Raw genomic sequence first — 21,681 nt, 5'->3', positions numbered from 1 at the left:
TATTTTACCATGTATGCTATAGAACATTTTGTGTTGATCTCAGCGCTACACTGATGCAGTGTTCCCAGGTGTTCGGCTTGAGAAAACGTCCCTCTTGGTCTGAAAAAACGTCATTTTCTACTAAAAAACGTCTTTTTCAAATGCATGCACAAAGACTTGTGCTTATTAAACTTTTATTGTATACAAAGGTACATAAGTATGTATGTAAGGTATATTAAAATGTCATTTCGACAGAGCACATTTACAATTCATTTTAAACTGGTTTGAGAACGTTAATATAAAAATCATTTTATACATACACTTGTGACCAGCTGATTCAATCATTACCATTTTGATCGATTGTGGTTGTTTTTCTTTTGTTTAATTAATGTTCATTATTTTTCCATAAAAGCCTAGCTCATTATTTAACAAACTAAATATAAATCCACATTTCAGACTTTGTGCAAAAGTTATAAAACAATCTGCAAAGTTTCAGCTAGATTTTCGACTTCTATTCAGATTTTTAAGAATTTTTTTGAGTACTCAGCTTGATAGCCCATTAAATTCCAGGGTAATGATGTGCAAGTTATAAGTTGCTAAAGAATCGCGTTGATTATTTTTTTTCTTGTAGACATTTGGTTAGTTGGTCGGTTTCGAAAATGCTAAATTACGTTCTGCTAAGAACGAACATACCAATATTTCAGCCTTTTTTGCGTTCATAACATTTTCAATGAAGCCTTAAAAAAGTCGCCTACTTTTTTCTGACTTCTTATGCTATTACTGTTTTTTGGTGCTTTTGCGAGCGTGCGTTTTGCAATAGATCAGCTCTTCCTGATTTGGCTTTTAATGTGCAATTGCAAACATTGCAATAAGCCTCTTAGCCTAAAGCGTTTACAAAACCAGCTAAGAATCCAAAAAAAAAACAAGTAAGAAAGTCTAAGTTCGGGCAAGTATTAAATATATGTTTTCCACCTTTCCGAAAGCTACCGCTACATGATAAGCCGACGTGTATAAATTTTAAGTAAACTAGCGTCCTTAAATTTCAAAATATTGAAATTTCAAGCATTTCTGAAATTTACCGTTATATGAAAAGCGGCCGTAATTCTAGTCCGATTTCAACAATTTTCAATGGTTTACTTTTATGTGGCAAGCACAATAACCATACCGAGTTTGATACAAATTGCTAGAACGGTTAGCGAGATACATAAAGGGTGAACACACCAAAATTGCGACACTTAAAAATTACTACCAGAAAGAAACTAGAAGGCTTTGAAATATTTTTTTTTTTTAGTATAATACTTTGAATTATTAAATTCAAAATTAAAATATTAGTTATTATTTGCTCCATATGCAAGTGATCGGACTTTTCGTCGCACAAGCGCCATCATCTTCTGCACGAGTGCATCATCGACTTTACGCGACGCCCACAACCACTTTGTTTTGAATTCTTCGATATTTCTTACAGTTTCACCTGTCTTCTTCAATATCCCTTTCACGATTGACCAATATTTCTCAATAGGACGTAGCTCTGGGCTGTTGGGTGGATTGCAGGCGCGAGGTACAAAATTGATGTTGTTTGCATTATACCACTGCAATGTGTCCTTGGCATTGTGGCAGCTTGCCAGGTCCGGCCAGAACAGTGGTCTAGTACCATGTCTCTTGATAAATGGTAAAAGACATTTTTTTAGGCACTCATCCCGATAAACTTGAGCGTTCATTGTCCCGGATGTGAAATAAGGGCTGCTCTTACGGCCACAGGAACAAATAGCTTGCCAAACCATGTATTTTTTTTTGGAAATTTGGCCTCCTTTTTTGCTTACAGCTTTCTTGACGACTTGCGGCAGTATAAAAATCTTGACCAGCAATATATTTGAAATTTTGAAAGCAGTAGGTTTCGTCGTCCATAACAATGCATTTGTATTTTGTAATTTGGGATTCATACAATTTCCGGCTGCGGGATTTAGCTGTAACATTCTGCTTTGCGTCTCGATCTGGCGCTGTTTGAGCTTTAAAACTTCTCAATGAAGCTTTCCGCTTTACCTTTTGCACGAAAGACTGCGATTTACGAACAGATTTTGCAACAGAACGCGACGAAATCTTCGGATTTCGCCAAAACGCACTGAAGACCTTTCGAGCACTGTTTTTATCACTTTGACCATGCTCACCCCCGCTTCCAGGTTTTCTGGTAACTGCCAGACCTTCCTTGTACCGATTCAAAACCCTGCAAACTGTCGAATGGCGCAATTTTAGAGATTTGACAATTTTACGCGCACTTAAGGCCGGATTATTTATAAACTCGTGCAAAATAATTTGTCTCGTTTCTAACTCGGTTGCCATTTTTAACTTAACTAGAAATCAAATTCAAATGAAATTTCTCCTACGTGAAACTAAGGTCATGGTCTACTCATGGCATTTGAGTTTCAAAATATTGAAACCTTTTTAGGTGAGTTATAAGTTTCCCAAAGTGTTGCAATTTTGGTGTGTTCACCCTTTATACGTGATCATAAGTGGGCGGTGCCACGCCCATTTTCCAAAATTTTATCATAAACGTATTTCCTGGGAAAGAATTGTTGCAACCATCATTTTGAATAAATTAGCTTTAATATTTACTGATTTATCGAGGATTTCGTATTTCTCGAAATTACCGTTATATGGGATGTGGGCGTGGTTATTGTTCGATTTTAAAAATTTTCGGCCATTTGGTATGCTGTACCAGGGCCAACAACTGTGCCAAGTTTGGAATAAATTGATGCAGCGGTTACCAAGATATACACATGTAACCATAAGTGGGCGTGGCTACGCCCATTTTCAAAAAAATGTTAATATTCTTATTTTTCGTCTAAAATTTATTATAAATATACATATATTTTGAGTGAATTATCTTCAGTAGTTACTAAAATATCGCAGTTTTTGTATTTCTGAAAATTACCGTTATATGGGAGGTAGGCGTGGTTATTGTCCGATTTTGCCCATTTTCAATACCATCCGTCCTACGCCCGAAAGAAGTACACGTACCAAGTTTCGTTAAGATATCTTAATTTTTACTCGAGTTATCGTGTGCACAGACGGACGGACAGACGGATGGACGGACGGACGGACGGACAGACAGTCAGCGCTTAATCGATTTCTCTTTTCATTCTGATCATTTATGTATACATTTGTCTATATCTATCTCGATTCGTTTTGCCTGTTACAAACAACCGTTATGTGAACAAAGTTGTAATACCCTTGTGCACAAGTGCGCTCGGGTATAAAAATACGTGTACGCTTGGTTTGCATCATATTTAAGTCATCTGTGTCCAAAGAATAAATATGTTTTGAAGAAGCTGCTGCAAAAAAAAAAGCTTGTAAAGATTTATTAAGAAAATAATTCAAATCAGTTCTACTTACAAGATTTAGTAAGAGAGAAAAATTACTAAGAAGTTAAAAAACGTCATTTTTAACACAAAACACGTCCGAACGTCAACAGGATACAAAAAACGTCCAAATGACCTGGCAACGCTGCACTGATGTACGCTGCTTGGAAGTACTGCATAGTAGTGAAGTGTGCCTTTTAGAAGGTTTTGTGCAGCTCTTTAACGCATATGGAGATTCATGCATACATATATACGAATGTGTTATAATCATGTAACTAAATACAAGTTTTTGAGAAAGTAAATTCTTGTGTGTACACGCCATCTCTCTATTTAGTTGGCACAAACCTCCATAATCCATTCATTTTAATGCGTTGTTACTTTAAAACAAATGAGTATCCTTCTTTAGAAAAAAGCAAATCTCACCACCAGCATAAACAAAAGTAGTGGTGACAACAAAACAGCTTGAGAAAGGGGGAGCACCAGAGGCCAGATGATGAAGAAGGTCGTGAAGTAACAGTTGGAGGACTAGCCAACATTGGTTTTTATCCAAAGAATAGTGAGAAGAGGTAAATATGTAGATATGTATTTATGTACATAACTGCCCTGCAGCAAATCAAACTGGTTCAGAACTTGCGCTGAGCTAGCCTGAAAAGGGACGGTACTGGTTCTTCATCTATCCCAACTCAATGCTTTCAACTGTCTTTTTTAACATGGCGATGTCCTACGAAGTGACAATTGTTGCCCTCTGCAGATCTTTTGAACTTCTTCTGAGCTGACTCTGGCTAAGATGGCTCTGATACAATTCAGCCTTTTCTTTAAATAAGCACGCATACAATTTTGTAAATAAAAAATATGTACTTCATTTTATGTTTAAATAGCTATTTGATTAGCACTAATTTACTTTTTGAGGCAAACTGTGCTTTAAAATTAGGAACATAAGGTGTCAGTTATTCCTTCATTACTCTAAAATCGTTATTCTTAAAAATAATTTATATTTGTTACGTATATATATTTAATGCTTATTTGTGACAACTCAGCGTTGAATTGTATTAAATTTATTGAAACGTAATACATAGACTCTCCGGCATCGAATTAAGAATATATAGAATTTGGAATATTCACAATGGTTTTCATGCTAAATATGTTTCGTAAATTTTTTATTTAAAGACGGCTATTTAAATATTTTCGTTTAAGATGCAAGATTACACTTTACTACACTAAAATTTGATGGCATACAAAACACAATACTCGAAGCATTTATAAAAAAATCTCTGATTAAAAAATTTGAAATCTGAAGACAGTTTTTATAGTTGTATCAAGTTTGCAGCACAGTTAAAAATTTGAATTAAAATGGTTTATGGAGTATGAGACATAGTACTTAAATAAAAACTTAACGAAAAATATTTAAAATAAAAAACATAGGAAATTAAAAAAATCACTCCATAACTACACATTTCGGGTGCTCAGTGATAGATTTACGTATGTACAGTATCGTTCATATCAATAGCACCCCATTTCAAAGTGAGATTGTTTACCACTTTGGTTTACTTTTTTTAAATCTGATTAAAAGGTTAAAAATTTTAATGAAAAATCGTTAAATTTAACTTTGTTTTGTAAACCGCGTTTTATTACATATTTATTGATTTTGGTTTATAAAATAATAACAAACAAATTTTAACTCCCAATATACTGTGAAATTTAGAAAAGAAATGGTGTACGCAGATTATGGCTGTTAGGTGTAACTTAACTAAATTTTATGTTTATATTTTGCATTGAATTTTATACTTACGTATATATGTATAAAAATGACATTAATGTTACCAATTACGACTTTTTGGGAAATATTTTAGCAGTTGCCCCATAAACTAGAGAATTACATACTATTAAATAATCGAAATAGTTTGTTATTAGTTTTAGGGTCTAAGAAAATCGAAAAAATCCTATAGTATGGTATATCAAATAAAACACCTCTTTGAGGTAAAAGTTTCGAGTGACGAAAGCTGAACTAGAAACACAAAATTTATGATATCAATTTCGTGACGAAAATTATACGCATTTTTTGAGTGCCTTTGAAACGTACGGAAAATCTTTTTTTATTTATCCGGAACGTTGCGTTTTCTGCTAGAAACACAAAATAAAAAACAGAACTTAAGGTGCTGGCCCAATGCAGGCTTGCTTTGCTTGCTTCGCTGCGAGAAGTGTCAAAAATTATTTGGAATATACTAAAACGTATAAGGGCTGGCCAAATGGCAGCTTTTCTTCACTTGCTTTAAGCGCCTCAAAGTTTGAATTAGGCAAATGTTTTATTTGAAAGCGTTTTGTAGGCTTTTGACAAAGAGGTATGTTCCTCTAAATACATAAATTCAAACAAAAATTTGCTTACTTAATTTAAAAAAGTCACAGAAAATGCAGGTAATTCGAAATGAAATAAAAATGATTCATTGTTTCTATATTTATATTTAACATGTCGTTATCTTATAGTAAAAAGTTGCAAAACCCACTTTTACAAATTTTACACGAGAGGAAACAACTTCTTCTTCAAGTAAATCGCTTTTTTAAGTTATAGTTTCTTTCAGTAAATGTAGATATAGATATGTATCATTATTATCATTTCTTTTAAATACAAACATTATTTCGCATTAATTTAAAAATAAATCTGAAAGTTTTTCATAAATTTTTTAGAGTTTTCTAGGAAATGATTATTAACGTTAAGGGAACAGACATTGACTTTTCAACCAGACAGCTGGTTACTTTGACAGCGTTCCAAGCCACCATTCGGCCAAGCAAGTTTTCAAAGTAAATCAAAGCAAATTGAAGTCAGCAAGGCGCGCAAAGCAAGCCTGCATTGGGCCAGCGCCTTTATGCAACGATTCGTATGAATAAAAAAAGATTTTCCGTACGTTTCAAAGGTAGTCAAAAAATGCGTATAATTTTCGTCACGAAATTGATATCATAAATTTTGTGTTCCTAGTTCAGCTTTCGTCACTCGAAACTTTTACCTCAAAGAGGTGTTTTATTTGATATCAATTATTTTGGGGTAGCAAATTTAAAATCGACCAAAATACAAACAATAATCTAAATGTTTTATTTTTCTCAAATAAATTGCTAAAAATATTATCTAAATCTAAATTATATATTTAAATCGATGTGTCCATTGAAACACATAATTTTTCGAATTTTTTTGTATTCGAAAAAATTAAAAATTAAAAATATAAAAAACGATAAAAACTTATCAACTTGGTACCAACTATGGATACAATAAACAACTATATTCGTATGATAGTCTCGTAGTTTATTTTTGTTAAGATTTCTACCGGGTGTGGGGCGCACACATGTGCTCTTTTTAAGAAGTTTTACTTCTATTACGTGTACGATGTTGCACTCGTGCTACTAAACTAATGCTTTTTCTCAAGTAGTTTTGCTCAGTGGCAATTTATACATATGTATGTAAGTAGTAGCGGCACACTGGGTGAACTAAATGCATTCATACATACATATTTATGTACAACTATAGGTAATATTGTACGCGTCTTCCCAGGTAGGTTAAGTGCTCTAAAACAGAGTACGAAAATAAACTGTGCAAAACAATTCCCATTTGCTCATCGATCATCATATCATTTTTGGTTTTGTACAGTTTTGTATATAGTCAGAAACAACATGTAAGATTCACTGTCATTTTCCCCAACGAGAAACGTTTGCTTTTCGTTTGTGACAATTGTAACATACGGTGATATCACAGACGTTTCAATTACGTGAGAAATGCTTTTTCTGTAAATTTTCATATCCAACTCAATTAAAAAACATTTTTATTTTTTTATTCATTGCAGCCATCCGTTTTGTGTTTAGTTATTGCATATTTGTACATACATACTTATATTTTTCTCGGCACGATTCATTTCGTTTGTTGTTTTGTCTGTAACTACTAAACTACTGTAGTGTACTATCGCCAAAGTGAACTCAGCCGTTTTGTTTTCGTATTGTACCGAACTGTTAAAGTAATAAACGAAACGAAATAGTAACGTACAATATAGTTTATTTTCGTACCCTGCTCTAAAATACACACAAATTGTGGTTTCCAAGACATTTAGGAAGTGATTAGCACAGCTGCATCATTCAACTTGTCAACTCGCGGAAAATTCCCCGATTTTCAAGGAAATTCGGTTTAAGTGGCAATCGGGGAATGGGCAATTTTTTGGGGAACTGGGTAAGTTATTTTTATATCTTAAAATAACCAAATTAGACGGATATGTTAATTTTTAACCATTTGACCCTTTTTGGAGCGACATTTTTTCAATTTGAATCGCAATATCTTCACAACAAGAGTTTTCCCAGATATAAGCTGTATACCAGATGAAAGCTAAGGTTTTGGGCTAGATTTGTGGAAACCTAGAATAAAATTGACTGACCAGTTTTTGAGAAAATGCCCGAATGGTATATTTTCAGCAGCCCGATTTTTAGTTTTCGGGCGATAACGTTATGACATATTTATATTTTATAAACACAATAGATAGAGTTAGATAGCCTGTTTGAAGACCCTTCTACTGATATCCACACCAATGACATGGACTGAGTAGTGCGGCCTCAGTGGTAGTTTAAAAAATTGGCTTTTTTCGAATTTCAGACAGCAGCCACGCCCACAAAGGCATAAGAATCAAAACATCCTGGAACAAAACCTTCTTAGTTTTTTTTTGTATTTTAATTCCTGAAAGTTTGAAAAAAATTTAATTATGGTACGTACAGACGCCACATACATACCAAAGCATCTCCTAGTGGAGACACGAACTAAAACACATTTACCTCTATATCTTTCCAACTAGTAGCCGGAACTTAATATGTAAGGTATTGTTTGAAAGGTATTGGCCTATAGAATAACACTAAATATGTTGGGTGTATCCACATGCCCCCTTAAACCGCCAAAAGCAAAAAAACGTTTTTTGTTTCGCAACACTTTAGCCTAATTTTTAAGAATCCGGCTATTCGTTTATGAAGCTTGAATACATTTTCTGGACTCACTCTACAATACCTTTCCAACGATATCTCAAATATGTCGATTGGACGTCTGGATAAAAACTTCCAAATCTCGTGTATATATAAGCGAGTCATTTCAGCATGCTACTGTGGCTGCTTTCGTCACTCGCGCGCATTGCCGTTCGCTGTGATTTGTGCATCTTTTGTCAGCTTTCACATGACCGGGATGAAAAACATTGATGACAGCGCAACTAGCAACATATGAGTTTCAACTGTCCAGCTCTGCATCCCTTTTGCAGATGATCAGAGACAGTTCTGAAATTTGCCAAACTGTCCCTAAATTTTGCTGCAGGGTGGTATACTAGTTAATAGGATGCACACGCACACATCTAAATATCTACAATTTCGGGCTAGTGTGACAATCGCTAGGATAAATACTCTTATCTCTGCCAACCAGTCGATATCATAATATAATTTCGATTTGACGTGCGACGTCGTTTACCCGAGCACTGCAAATCTGCTTGTGCGTTTCTCTGTTCCACATCCTGCATGGTGTCCTTAGTACATGCCACAACTCGGTTTCTTTTACGTACGCACATAAAATTGTATGTACATTCATATATCAAATAACTCCTTTCAATACCTTTGCTCCTCTCTGATTTGCCTGGTTTATAATAAAGCATCCTTTTGGTCATATATTTGATGATAATATTTGAAGCAAAATGGTTGCGTTTTATACATACATACATATGCATGCAGGAGGTGGGTCGACTAAACGGCATTCACGGCAAATAGGAAAATGCTTTTTGTTTCGAGCGATGGACAGAGGAAGTGGTGTCTGAGTATAGCGCTCTTAACTTATGACTGCAGTGAAGGGGTCTGAAAAATTTGCGAAAATGCCACAAGAACATATTTTAAGTTACCTCGTGTATGTATTAGGAATTGGTAAATTGGATATTCGAAGCTGTGAGATTCGAATTTTAATCGAATTTTAGCTCCAAAATGGCGAATTTTTGAAATGGAACTTTGTGGTGCTAAAATTCGGATAAAATCGACTTCTTCTAGAAAAAATCGAATTTCGTCTTAATTTGCAAATAAGCAACTCTGGAACTTTTTCTTTCTTACAAAATTTGGTATCACTGTGAGTGGCACCATATTTTCCTTCGGGAGGCAAGTCAATAAAATACATCGACATTTTTTCGATCTGATGAAACGAAATATTCAATAGATGTATGGTATGTATATAAAAATCGATATTTTCGAAGTAGCGAATAAATTAAAAATATACAAGAAAATGGATCAATCGGAACTTCGATAAAACTGGTGACGTGTAATAATGTCAATGGAATTAATGTCAATGACAATAATACACAGGCCGAAAGTGAAATAAATATCAATGATAATAATCAGGGAACGGATTTTATGGAAATTGCCTTTTTTCTGCTAAAGAGATAGAGTATATTCGATTAAGAATGTCCACGATTTAGCTTTCTCTGATTCGTTATATACACATTTGATGTTGCCTTTTTTTTGCCTTTTTCAAGATATTTGCCCTTTTTTTGCCTTTTTTAAGATATTTGCCTTTTTTTGCCTTTTCTACCTTTAAAAAAGTGATTATAGCATTTACATTTTTTTTTAAAGAATACAAAATATACACATGCCCATGCGGCTTATAGAAGGGCAGGGACCTCTTGCCAAATTGGTGTTGGAAAAATTAAACGCGGTTTCTCAGCTAACGTAGGCTTGGAGCCAATAAGGGGTGTGGATAAAATTGTAAAGGGCGGAGAAAACGCCCTTATTCCTGATAATATGAACATTTCAAACGTTCCATATTTAAATTGGGCTCCACTTGTATCAACTTGCGTCGAACGCACATTTAGTATATTCAAGGATTTTCTTCGCGAAAATCGAATGAAAATGCTGCCAGAAAACTTCAAAATGCATCTTGTGATTCAATGTTACTACAACTATACAGATTAAAGTTTTATGAGTTTGAAACTCGAAAGGATAAAATAGTCAAAGATTCAAAGTACAAATTTTTCATATAATGAAACTAGTTCATAGTTTTTCTCTTTTTACTTGTAATATAAACATTTCTAAAATAAATATATTTTTTGATTGTTCTTTGTATTTTCGGTCTTTTTTGATTTTTTTTGCAGTACCTAGTGCCTTTTCCTGCCTGTTTCGCTATTTTATTTTGCCTTTTCCAGCCTATTTCTTTATTTTATTTTGCCTCTTTTATAGGTTTTTAGGTCCTAAAAATCCGTTAATAATTGATAATAATACACAGGCCAAAATTGAAATAATGTGAATTGACATTAAGTCACTTTGGAATCGATTCATCTCATAAAGTGAATTATGTAATATTATACAAATAATTTTTGTTATTTAGACTAAAATTCACAAAATGAAAGTGCGTTTATGTCATCGAAAATATAGCCTGTGTCATTGACATTAATTCACTTTTCAATTGCGTGTTAATGTCAGTGACATTAATTCCATTGGCCTCATTCCATCTCAAATCACCCAGGCCGGGGAAAGTGAACTTAAGTTTGCGATAAAACTCACAGGGATTGTTCCTTGAACAATTTAAGGAGACACGTATTTTTTCTTTTTGCTCAGAAATGCGAATTTTTCGAATAATGAATTTTTTTCTTTTTGAGTACGAACGCTATGATTTTTTTTCTGAAAATGCACTTATATGATACTAGCAGATTTTCGTGCCAGTTGAGGGCACAAAAATAGTTGCCCATTATGACAAAATTTCCTTGCTGGATATTTTTGGAGGTTGCCTGATCAGAGCCAAAAGTTTTTCCCAATTGGGCTCTAATTTTGGCCCAATTGGAGCCCAATTAGCGATTTGCCCAATCTACCGAAGATTTGCCCAACCAGTGCTCACAATTTGCTCAAAGTGAACATGCATACGCAATTAAAACGTTTTTATCGATAAAATCACACATACACACATCAAAATTCCACATACAAATTTTTTGATAAAAAAAATTAGTTTTTGAAAATATGCCATTTCAAAAAAAAATTGGAAAAAATCACAATGGTAGCTCTGAGTATTGCGCAATATTTAAGTATAATGTTATGGGGTGCACTCTACAATAATTTGAGTTATGAATTTTTTTTACACCGAAGTTGAGTAAAATGAGTACATTACAATTAAAATAAAAAATAAAATTTTGTTTAGAATATTTTTGAGTACGCAATTTCGTAGCCCATTAAATTTGAGTATAATAAAAAGCAAGTGTTAATCTACTGCAAAATTGTGTTGATTTTTAATATTGTTTATGCTCACGGCTTCTTGCACTTTTTCCTTATCGATGAAAATGCCTAAAACCGTTTTCAAAGAAAATTAAAAAAACAAATTAACGGCAGTTTTGCAATCGCTTAAAACTTCCACTTTATTATACTAAAATTTAATGGGCTATAAAACTGCATATTCACAAAAATTCTAAAAAAGTTTTAAAAATTTGTAAATTGGTAATGTACTCATTTTACTTAACTTCGGTGTAAAAAAAAATCATAACTCAAATTATTGTAGAGTGCACCCCATAACATTATATGTACTTAAATATTGCGCAATACTCAGAGCTACCATTGTGATTTTTTCCAATTTTTTTTGAAATGGCATATTTTCAAAACAATTTTTTTATCAAAAAATTTGTGTGGAAAATTTTTCAAGAAAAAAATTAAAATTTTTTTTTCGTAGCGAATTTTGATGTGTGTATGTGCGATTTTATCGATAAAAACGTTTTAATTGCGTATGCATGTTCACTTTGAGCAAATTGTGAGCACTGGTTGGGGAAATCTTCGGTAGACTGGGCAAATCGCTAATTGGGCCCAATTGGGACAAAATTAGAGCCCAATCGGGAAAAACTTTCGGCTCTGATCGGGCAACCTCAAAAAACATCCAGCAAGGAAATTTTGTCATAATGGGCAACAATTTTTGTGCCCTCAACTGGCACGAAAATCTGCTAGTATCATATAAGTGCATTTTCAGAACAAAATCATAACTCTAAAACGATGAATTTTAGCATATTGCTACTTGTACTGAAAGTAGTTTATACTAGTCCCTAATAGACAAAAAAGCTTGAGAGAAAAAAAAGATGTGGCAATTTGAAAAACATCAATTTGAAAAAAAAAATAATTTTTTGTTTATAAACAATAATTAATTATTAATAAACAATTACTGATGTTTAGTTCACTAGATCGATTCAGTAGATCAATATCTGCAATTAAAAAAAAATCGTTAAAATCCTTGGTTTTTTGCGGCAGTTATAAACGATTTCATCAAAAGTTACTATTAAGAGAGGAAAAAAGAAGCGTTCGTACTCAAAAAGAAACAAATTCATTATTCGAAAAATTCGCATTCCTGAGCAAAAAGAAAAAGTATGTGTCTCCTTAAATTGTTCAAGGAACAATCCCTGTGAGTTTTATCGCGAACTTAAATTCACTTTCCCCCGGGCTGGGTGATTTGAGATGGAATGAGCCATTGGCATTATTGTACGTCACCATAAACGTGTAATACTAACTCACAGTAAAATGTATTTATTGATTTAAATAGTTACCACAACCAGCTATACAATTAAATTTACAAAAAATATATAAGATTTCAGATTATTTATGATCTTAAAACTTTTCTAATGCTTGGTTTTCATTATGTCAAAAGTACTGACATCAAAAACTGCCTTAACTAACAACTGTTCACTTGGTGTCAAATACGTCATAAAAACTGACGAAATGTAGATATCGCAGTACATGTTAAAGACTGTCGTCGAATTTTGGTGTCAGGTGAATTGGCACTCCGTTTTTCATCACAATCAAATGTGAACTTAAATTTTTGGCATATGCAAGTCATAAATACCAGCCGTTTCGCTATGGACAAACCAAAAATGTGGCTTGATAGAACTCCTCATGCCCTATTATCTATTTTGTTGCTAGTTTACATAAAAATCTTGTTGCTTATTTGAAAATTAATACATGAAATATTGTGGACGTATAGGATTTTTTAGTCATTAGCAAAAGTACCCACAAATGTTTGCTGATATATTTTAAATGTAAATTTGAACAGCAAAATTCGTAAAAAGTAATAATAATACAAAAATATGGTTAATTACCACAAGCTAGTTTGGCGTAGTTATTGAAAGATTTCGCCAAAATTTAATACTAACCTAAATTATATCAAAGGCACCTTAATAATAATAATCGCAACGATTTTTACCCTCCATTCCCGCCCATCCGCACGAGGGGCGCAGTCCGCATGACGTACGGAACCAGTATTTTCAATTTTTGCGCCGAGTCACGATAGGCAGGAGTTTGTTAAGTGTCGACAACTAAAACTGTTCAGCTACAGAACTAAATTCATTAGCCGATTTTCTGTCTTTATTTTAATGATTCATTTATTGAGAGAGGACAGTATCGATTTCTTAATGCTGAAAAGCGGATCTGATATATCAAACGTTCTGGAATGAGAGTTAAAATCCTGGCATAAGCAACGGAGTGGGTCGTGCAATTCAAAATTAGTTTTACAAGCTTTCAGAAATAGGGGACAAAAGTGTCTTGATACCCGGGAGGGAACATTAAGGCTAACTTCGCCCAGAAGAAGCGGACTTGAAATTGAGCCTGTTAGTAATTTAACTATAAAAAGTGTACCAAGCATTTGCCTGCGGCTGGAAAGTGTAGGAAGATTAATAAGTTTTAATCGGCTCGTATAAGATGGAAGGTTATATTGAGAATCCCAACGGAAATTTCTTAAAGCAAAAAGTAGGAATTGTTTTTGAATTGATTCTATCTTGTCTGAGTAAATTTGATACCTTAGATTCCAAACCACCGAACCGTATTCCAGAATTGGCCTAACTAATGTTGTAAACAGGTTTTTAATGTTATAAGGGTCACAAAATTCTTTTGACCATCGTTTCACAAATGCAAGTACACCTTTAGCCTTGTTGACTATCACATTAATATGAAGATTAAAATTAAGCTTAGGATCCATTGTGATACCAAGGTCCACAAAAGTGTATACCTGTTCCAGGTTATGGTTACCTATTGTATAAGAAGCGGGATGAACAACTCTTCGCGAGAAGCACATTGCTTTACATTTATTAAGATTTAGAGGCATAAGATTTACTTGACACCAGTAAGCCATGCTGTTTAAGTCTGAGTGTAGCAGACCTTTCTTCTATTGAAACGTACGACTTGTAAAGCTTTACATCATCTGCATGCATTCAAATTTTGGAAAATTGTATATCTGTAGAAATATCGTTTATAAAAAGCTAGAACAGAATAGGGTCTAGGTGGCTACCTTGAGGCACTCCTGAAGTAACATCAATGACGTCAGAGATAGTATTTTTAAACATTACCCTTTTTGATCTATCATAGATATATGAAGAGATCCAACGTAGAAAATTAGCTGGGAGACCAATAAGATCAAGTTTATAGATGAGAAACGAAAGGCACACTTTGTCAAATGCTTTACTGAAGTCAGTATATACATATAACATCAACAGTTTTGCTTTCACTAAATGCTTTTGAGATATAGGATCAGTGTTGCCACGAATAAATTTTTTTTTCCTACCAAAATTTCCTACCAAGACCAACCAAAACTTACCAAAAATTTTTTAAGTTTTTTATTAGTTTTTTCCATTGTCAAGTTTATTAAAAATGTAGGAAACATAACATTTCGTAATTCCAAAAAACACAGCTAGTACAGCAAAAACAGTACAGATTTTACAGTACAACAATTTTACAGTACAGATTTGCAAAAATTTTTGTCTCTTAACACATCGTCACTTGAAATGCAAAAAGACGTAACAAACATCGTCGCTGAAATTTAAAAAGTCGTAACTAATAAAAAATTCAAAATTCAGTTTTTGATTGATGTGATGGATTTCATCGAATTACAACTCCCACATCATTTAATGAAAAAAATAAAAATTTTGAGTCACGACTTTTTCCACTTCAGCTGCGCTGTTGTTACGTCTTTTTGCATTTCAGGTGACGACATACATATTATTATTATTCATGCCTATTACGGTATCCGACGGATGCCATTCGCACGAATCTAATACTTCACTCTCGCTTGTTATGACAGTGAGAATCAGATTAGATCCGTGCGGATGGCATCCGTCGGATATCGTAATAGGCATGATTATTCGTCGGGGATACTCGCGCTGCGACCTAAGAACATCTATTGTGCTTAACCGTAATTGTAATACTCCAGCCCTTTGGAGGGCGCCATGTTTCAAATTTTGGATGAAGAAGATAGTTCCCCAAGGTGTATCAGTCTGCTATTTATGATATATGGGCTCTGGGATTTCCTCCACCAGCTCCAAACGGCTAGGGACCATGCAAGCGCATTTGGGTTCGATGCTTTGCGAGACAGTCAGCCCTTTCGTTGCCTTCAAACCCTTCATGTCCCAGAACCCTCCACAGCGTTACGCTATTGTGGGTTTCCAAGTCTTTCGAAAGAGTTTTACAGCTGTCCACAAGCCTAAGCCGTTTTATAAGAGTCTAAGGCCTTTATTCTGCCTGAATATCCGACATAATATTTGTTTTGGACAAATGGACCCTCTACACAGACTTCGATTACGAAGACTTCTGCCTGGAATCTTGGTCCAAATACGCCTGCTATAGTACTCTCGTAGTCCATATTTGATCCGTCGGTATACCATACTTGGGACCCTTCGTCAATTATAGTTATTATAACTTCACAGCAGTCCCTTTTAGGAATTCTGACCTTGTAGGGTTTGTAGAAGGATAACTTTCTTCCCGATCATATTGGACAGTAGTAGGGCGCTCCAGAAGGTCTATTTTTTAAACAAAATAGACAAAAAAGGAACGCCTGTAATGACACCAAGGGCATCCGTTGGACAGGTGCCCATAGCTCCTATGATGGACACGCGGACCAGTGTCTGTGGTGGACATCAGTAGGTTTATTGGCAAGCCCTTTTCAGCACGCTGGTCTTCAGGACATATACATACTACATATCGCACACGATCTTCAGAAGTGACACAGCTCAAAATTTGGATTTTTTCAAATTATGCACTAAAAATGTACACAGAGCTCTTATTTAACTTGAAGCAAAAGCTGGAGCAAATTTTTCCTATAATTTGTTAAAAAAAACCTATTGGCAAGGGAGACTACCAAGATGATTAGCATGTGCTACGAAATAGTTTTTCGCATTTTCTGAGGAACGTGTATTTTTGATTTTTGTCACTTTTGAAGAACGTGTGCGATACGTAGTTAATGTTGAGTTCAATTGAAACTATGTTGTACACATAAAGTATATACCTTGGATGTTCATATTGTACATACTTATATATAATTACATATACTATGTGTATGCTTCTTTTTTACACGGTTATATTCTACTCGGGTAAATTCAACCCACATGCCTAACAGTTTTTTTAATTGAGTTAGCAACTCTACTTGGCTAGAATATACACATTTTTTCTACACCGGTAGAAATCTTAACACGGGTTGAAATTTGTACATAAACGATTTTAGAAATGTTAGCCAGGGTTGCATTGGGTTTTATAACTCGAGTTGAAAATTGACCGTTTATGCTTGTTGGCTCTAACCTAGCTCAATATAACCGAGTAGAAGAACCAGTTATGTATATTTACATATTTACGGAGGCCGTTATATGAAGGCACCGATGAAACATTCGTGTAAACAAGATTTCTAAAATGTTTGGAAACACATATTTTATATTTTTCGCAAATAATTATTAATGTCGCGGAACCTACCAAAATCCAATCTAGCCTACCAACCTACCAAATGGAAAAAGCCTACCAGGTTTGGTAGGAAAAGCCCATGTTTGGCAACACTGTATAGGATGTTAATTCAAGTAAATTTGTAGAAGTTGATTTGCCCTTGCAAAATAAATGTTGACTATATGAAATGCTAGAAGAGATAGAATGCGTCAACTGATTTGTTATAATTGCTTCAAATAATTTAGGAATTGCAGAAAGCTTAGCTACTCCCCGGTAGTTCTCCACTGAAGATCTGCTACCGCTTTTATGTAACGGGGTTATGAACGATTCCTTCCATATAGTTGGAAAAACGCCTCTTTAAGAGACAAATTAAATAACGCTGTTAACGGCTCATAGAGATAATCAGCACAATTTATAAGAATACAAGGAGGGATCTGGTCAGGACCATAACTGAAGGACTGCTTTAAGGATTTCAGATATACTACTACATCATCGGGAGATATTACCAGGATATTTATTGAGTTCATTGGACATAGTTTAAAAGGATAGTCAATGTTAGCATGTGAGTTAATGGAAAATTGGATTTAAAAAACTGAGCGAACATGTTAGAAATTGTTTGATTATCACTAGAGACGGTATTTTGATACTTCATGGCGGAAGGGAAGCCACGTACATTTCGCTTGGAGTTTACGAAGTCATAAAATGATTTGGGGTTATATATTATACGCCGATTGATTTTACACAAGTAAGCTTTATAACACTTTTTGCTTAATTCAAAAAACTTATGACGCAAAAGTGAGTATTTTACATAGTATGAGTGTAAACCGGTTTTTTCGTGTAATCTAAAATAACGCGACTTTCTGTTTTTCAAATTTCTCTTTAGTGAACCATAACTGTGTTTCTTCTTCAGGAACATACATGCGTTTAGGCACATGCTTTTCAAATAATTTATGTAAAGTAAAGTTAAAAAGTGCAACGCTTTGTTCAATATTTTCTCTATATGCAGGCCACGACAATTTATACAGTTCTTTCTTAAGCTTTTTAAAGTTAGCTTTCGAAAAATCAAAGCGAATATTTGGTTCGTATGCTTGGGTACTGCAATTTTTACCATCACTTATAACTTCGTAAGATACCTCCATAGCAGGGTGGTAGACATCTTCGGGCAAAACTAGTGGATCACGCTTATTTACAACGGACTTAGATGCATCATCAACATAAACAAGATCTAATACTGTACCAAGCTTATTGTGAAGTACATTAACCTGAGTTAGGCAGAGTTCAGCCATCTCCTCTAAAACTACGTTGTTGCACGCACTAGACGCGAAAGGTACGATATAATTGTCAATGATGTTCCATGATATGCTTGGTAAATTAAAATCACCCAACACAATCACTGAATCAGCGGGTTTAGTCAGCAGTTTAACTGATTTCAGTAAGGAGATGAGTCGTGAATACACCAATGTGTCAGATCGGGGAGGGATATAGCACAGAGCTAAGTAAATGGACCCTTTTCCAGCCTGTACACGAATGCATTTGAATTCTACTGAATCAATGTGTGGAAGGCTAACTTCTTCAGATGGTATTGAAGAGTCTACAGCGAAGAGTACGTCACCGCCGATTCTGTCCTCCCTATCTTGTCTATAGATATGATAATTATTTGGAAGAATCTCTGAATTGAAAATGTAAGGTTTCAGCCAAGTTTCAGTAAAAGAAAGAATATTATAATTACATTCAAGGCCTTTAAGGTATAAGTTCGTTAATTTAGTATTTAAGCCTCTTACATTTTGGTAATAAATACTTAAAGCAGACTTAATAATTAGTTTTTTGATTCAGTGTTATGACGGGGAATATTAGCTAAGTTATTTCCTTTTTTGGGCTTATATTCGAATTCACGAACGAAAGCTCCGGGGGGCAAAAAACAACCACTAAGCAGCTCACTAAAATTATCGAAATTTACGTCAATTTTAAATGAAGCAATATTTCTTTCGTATTTAAAATTAAATTTTCTGATGCTTAAGTCGACAGTTATAATTTTTTATGAGATTTAAGCTTTATATCGTCTTCGGTAGTGTGTCTCGAAAATCTAGAGACAAAGATTGACTTCTTTGGCGGAACCACAAATAGTTTCCTTGTATCAGACTGGATTACCGGCGGAAGGGGTTGAGTTACTGCGTTAGTAGTTGAGGATAGGGAAGGCGGTGGAGGCTTTGAAGATGGTGCCACCACTTCAATGGGGGAAGGGGAAGATACTTCAGGCTCGTTATTATCCGAAGCAGATTTCGTTACACGCTCTTTTGAGGCTAAGGATTCTGATGCTTAAGGACATGGAGAAGATAGATTAATTAAGTCAGTCGGAAAATTATTCTGACGTGCAACGGCAACAATTTTCTTAGATGGACTGAAGACGCTTACATTTAGACACACGGATATCCTTAACAGATTGCAAAGTATCTAAGCATTTGAATGATTTAAACACATTTTCATAATGCTTAAATTTTTCTGACAGTACCGACAATTCTCTTCCTATTTCTGTAAAACCATTTCTGGTTTGCCTAAATAGCTTGAAAAGATCAACTTCGGTTGACCTGCACTTAACGCAAGACCAGCGAAGGCCCTTGCCATCATTAATAGCGTCCAGAATTCTTCCCGTCAAACCATCACATTTCAGATGGTAAATACCATCACACAGCCCGCACGATAAGTAGCGTACAGAATCGCTTTTAATTTGGCAAGTATCAAGATCGCACTTCATACTGAAAGATATATGTAATAACACTCGTTAATAAAAAGACAAACAAAATAAATTACAACAATTAAGGAGCTGATGTAAATAGCTTTAAATAGATGTAGCGAACAGTTTGAGTATCACTGTAATTATGACACTTAATAAACGCAACGCAAACAGCTGTGACAAGAATTACTAGAAGAAGTAAACAAAAAGAGTAGAACAAATGTGCAAAAACAAAATGAATTCAGTAAACTACAAAGGATACAACAACAATGATAGCAACAAATGACTTGGCAAGATTAGAATGTATGCTATTGAAATTTAGTTAAATTTAGTTTAATATAAAACACAATAACTTTCACTTAGCTTCAATTATTTCACACTAACATGCTCATAAGCACTTTTTATCACTACTTTAACTCAGAATTAGCACAATAAACTTAGCAAATAGAAAGCCAAAATCAGAGCACAATAAAGTACAACCTCACAGCTTGACGTTTGCGGTGCTTCGGCACCGACTTTCGTTAAAATATCTAAATTTTGTTCGAGTTAGCGTGTCTACAAACAGACACGGCTGAACCAATTCATCTCGTCATTCTGAATATTTTGATAAATATGTATGTATGCATATGAGTATATACTTATGTATGTACATACATTTTTTACGGTTGACATACGGGCTAGCTTATCTGCATAAAACGTCTTTATTTGCATTAACTCATGCATTATCTCCTTGCAAATGAGAATAAGCAGCTGGACAAATACATACAAATTTCGTGCATTTGTTCGAGCGTGGAGATGTAATTTTGTGTACATATTTCATAAAAGCTATGGAGGTCTCCACTATAAGAGTGGTATATTTGAAAATTAGAGAGTTTTACCTTTAAGCTAAGTAAGTATACATATGTTCTACCACCTAAATTTTCCAAAGTCAGCCTACCACTATTCACTGAAAGTTGTGTTCGGAGCACAGTATGACTTATGTAGGAACTGCATCCGGTCATAATCACTTACGCCTCACGCCTGATTTGCTTGCAATTTTGTTTTTCTCGTTATTGTATTTTGTGACTTGAAAATATTTTTCACTATAAAAAAACATTGAAATTGGATTTCATTTGGGTTAACGAAAACCATGGTGGAAAAAAAAAAACGAAAACGATCACGGTGAAAAAATATTAATCAAACATTCAAACAAATTGTCAAATAAGCATATTCCCAGCCAGAAAAATCGTTGTAAACGAGCTCGTAACTGGATATTCTCTCGAAGAAAAACCGGCTAAAAAGTCGTTTATGATAGCCGTCTACGGTTCGTTTTCGAGTACTTTTTCGCTGGAAATTGTCGATCACCTACGAACAGTCGTAAACGGAACGAAAACGCATTCATATGCGAATATTATGTGTTATAAAATATTGTGGGTCAAGAAAAATTTCCAACAGAATGAAAATTTTGTCTTGTGTTGACAAATTACTACAAGCCTCGTTCTTTTATTTTTTTTTTGTTTTATCGTTTACGAGCCTTTTTCTAACTTTTCGCCGATCGAGAATCCATCTTAAAACATAATGTACGTTTTCTTGCTGGCTGGGTTTAATTTTTTTTTTTTGATTACTGTATACTTTGGTTGCCGTTGAATGTAAGACTTATGTATTCGTTGTATAAGTATAAACATACATACGTACGTATGATTGCATAAGTACACTGAGCCAAACGCACAATGGTTTTTTTCAATCAAGTTATTGTTGGATTTTTTCATCGTTAAAAAACCGATTGTAGGAAATGTTATTCAAGTTGAACATTTGAAAACAAATTCTTATGCCTGGCTGTATCTGAACGTGGAGAGGTGTTATCTGTTATTTGTTGGCTTCCAGTAGGTTCGAGTACGAATGACGTCAAGCGAAACACATATGTATGTTTTATTTATACCTTTT

The 21,681-nt window shown here is 34.4% G+C and overlaps 1 protein-coding gene across 2 annotated transcripts in view; it reads right to left on the bottom strand.

Annotated features, from left to right (window-relative positions):
* Positions 1-21,681, bottom strand: part of LOC118749388 (zinc finger protein ush-like) — a 622,067-nt gene that overhangs the window by 295,868 nt on the left and 304,518 nt on the right. The window lies entirely within an intron of this gene.

Source organism: Rhagoletis pomonella, unplaced genomic scaffold (genome assembly GCF_013731165.1).
Source record: "Rhagoletis pomonella isolate Grant_MI unplaced genomic scaffold, Rhpom_1.0 Rhpom_scaffold_00015, whole genome shotgun sequence".
Taxonomy (NCBI): Eukaryota; Metazoa; Arthropoda; class Insecta; order Diptera; family Tephritidae; genus Rhagoletis; species Rhagoletis pomonella.
Note: the sequence above shows the minus strand (reverse complement) of the source record. Positions and strands in the feature narration are given on the sequence as shown.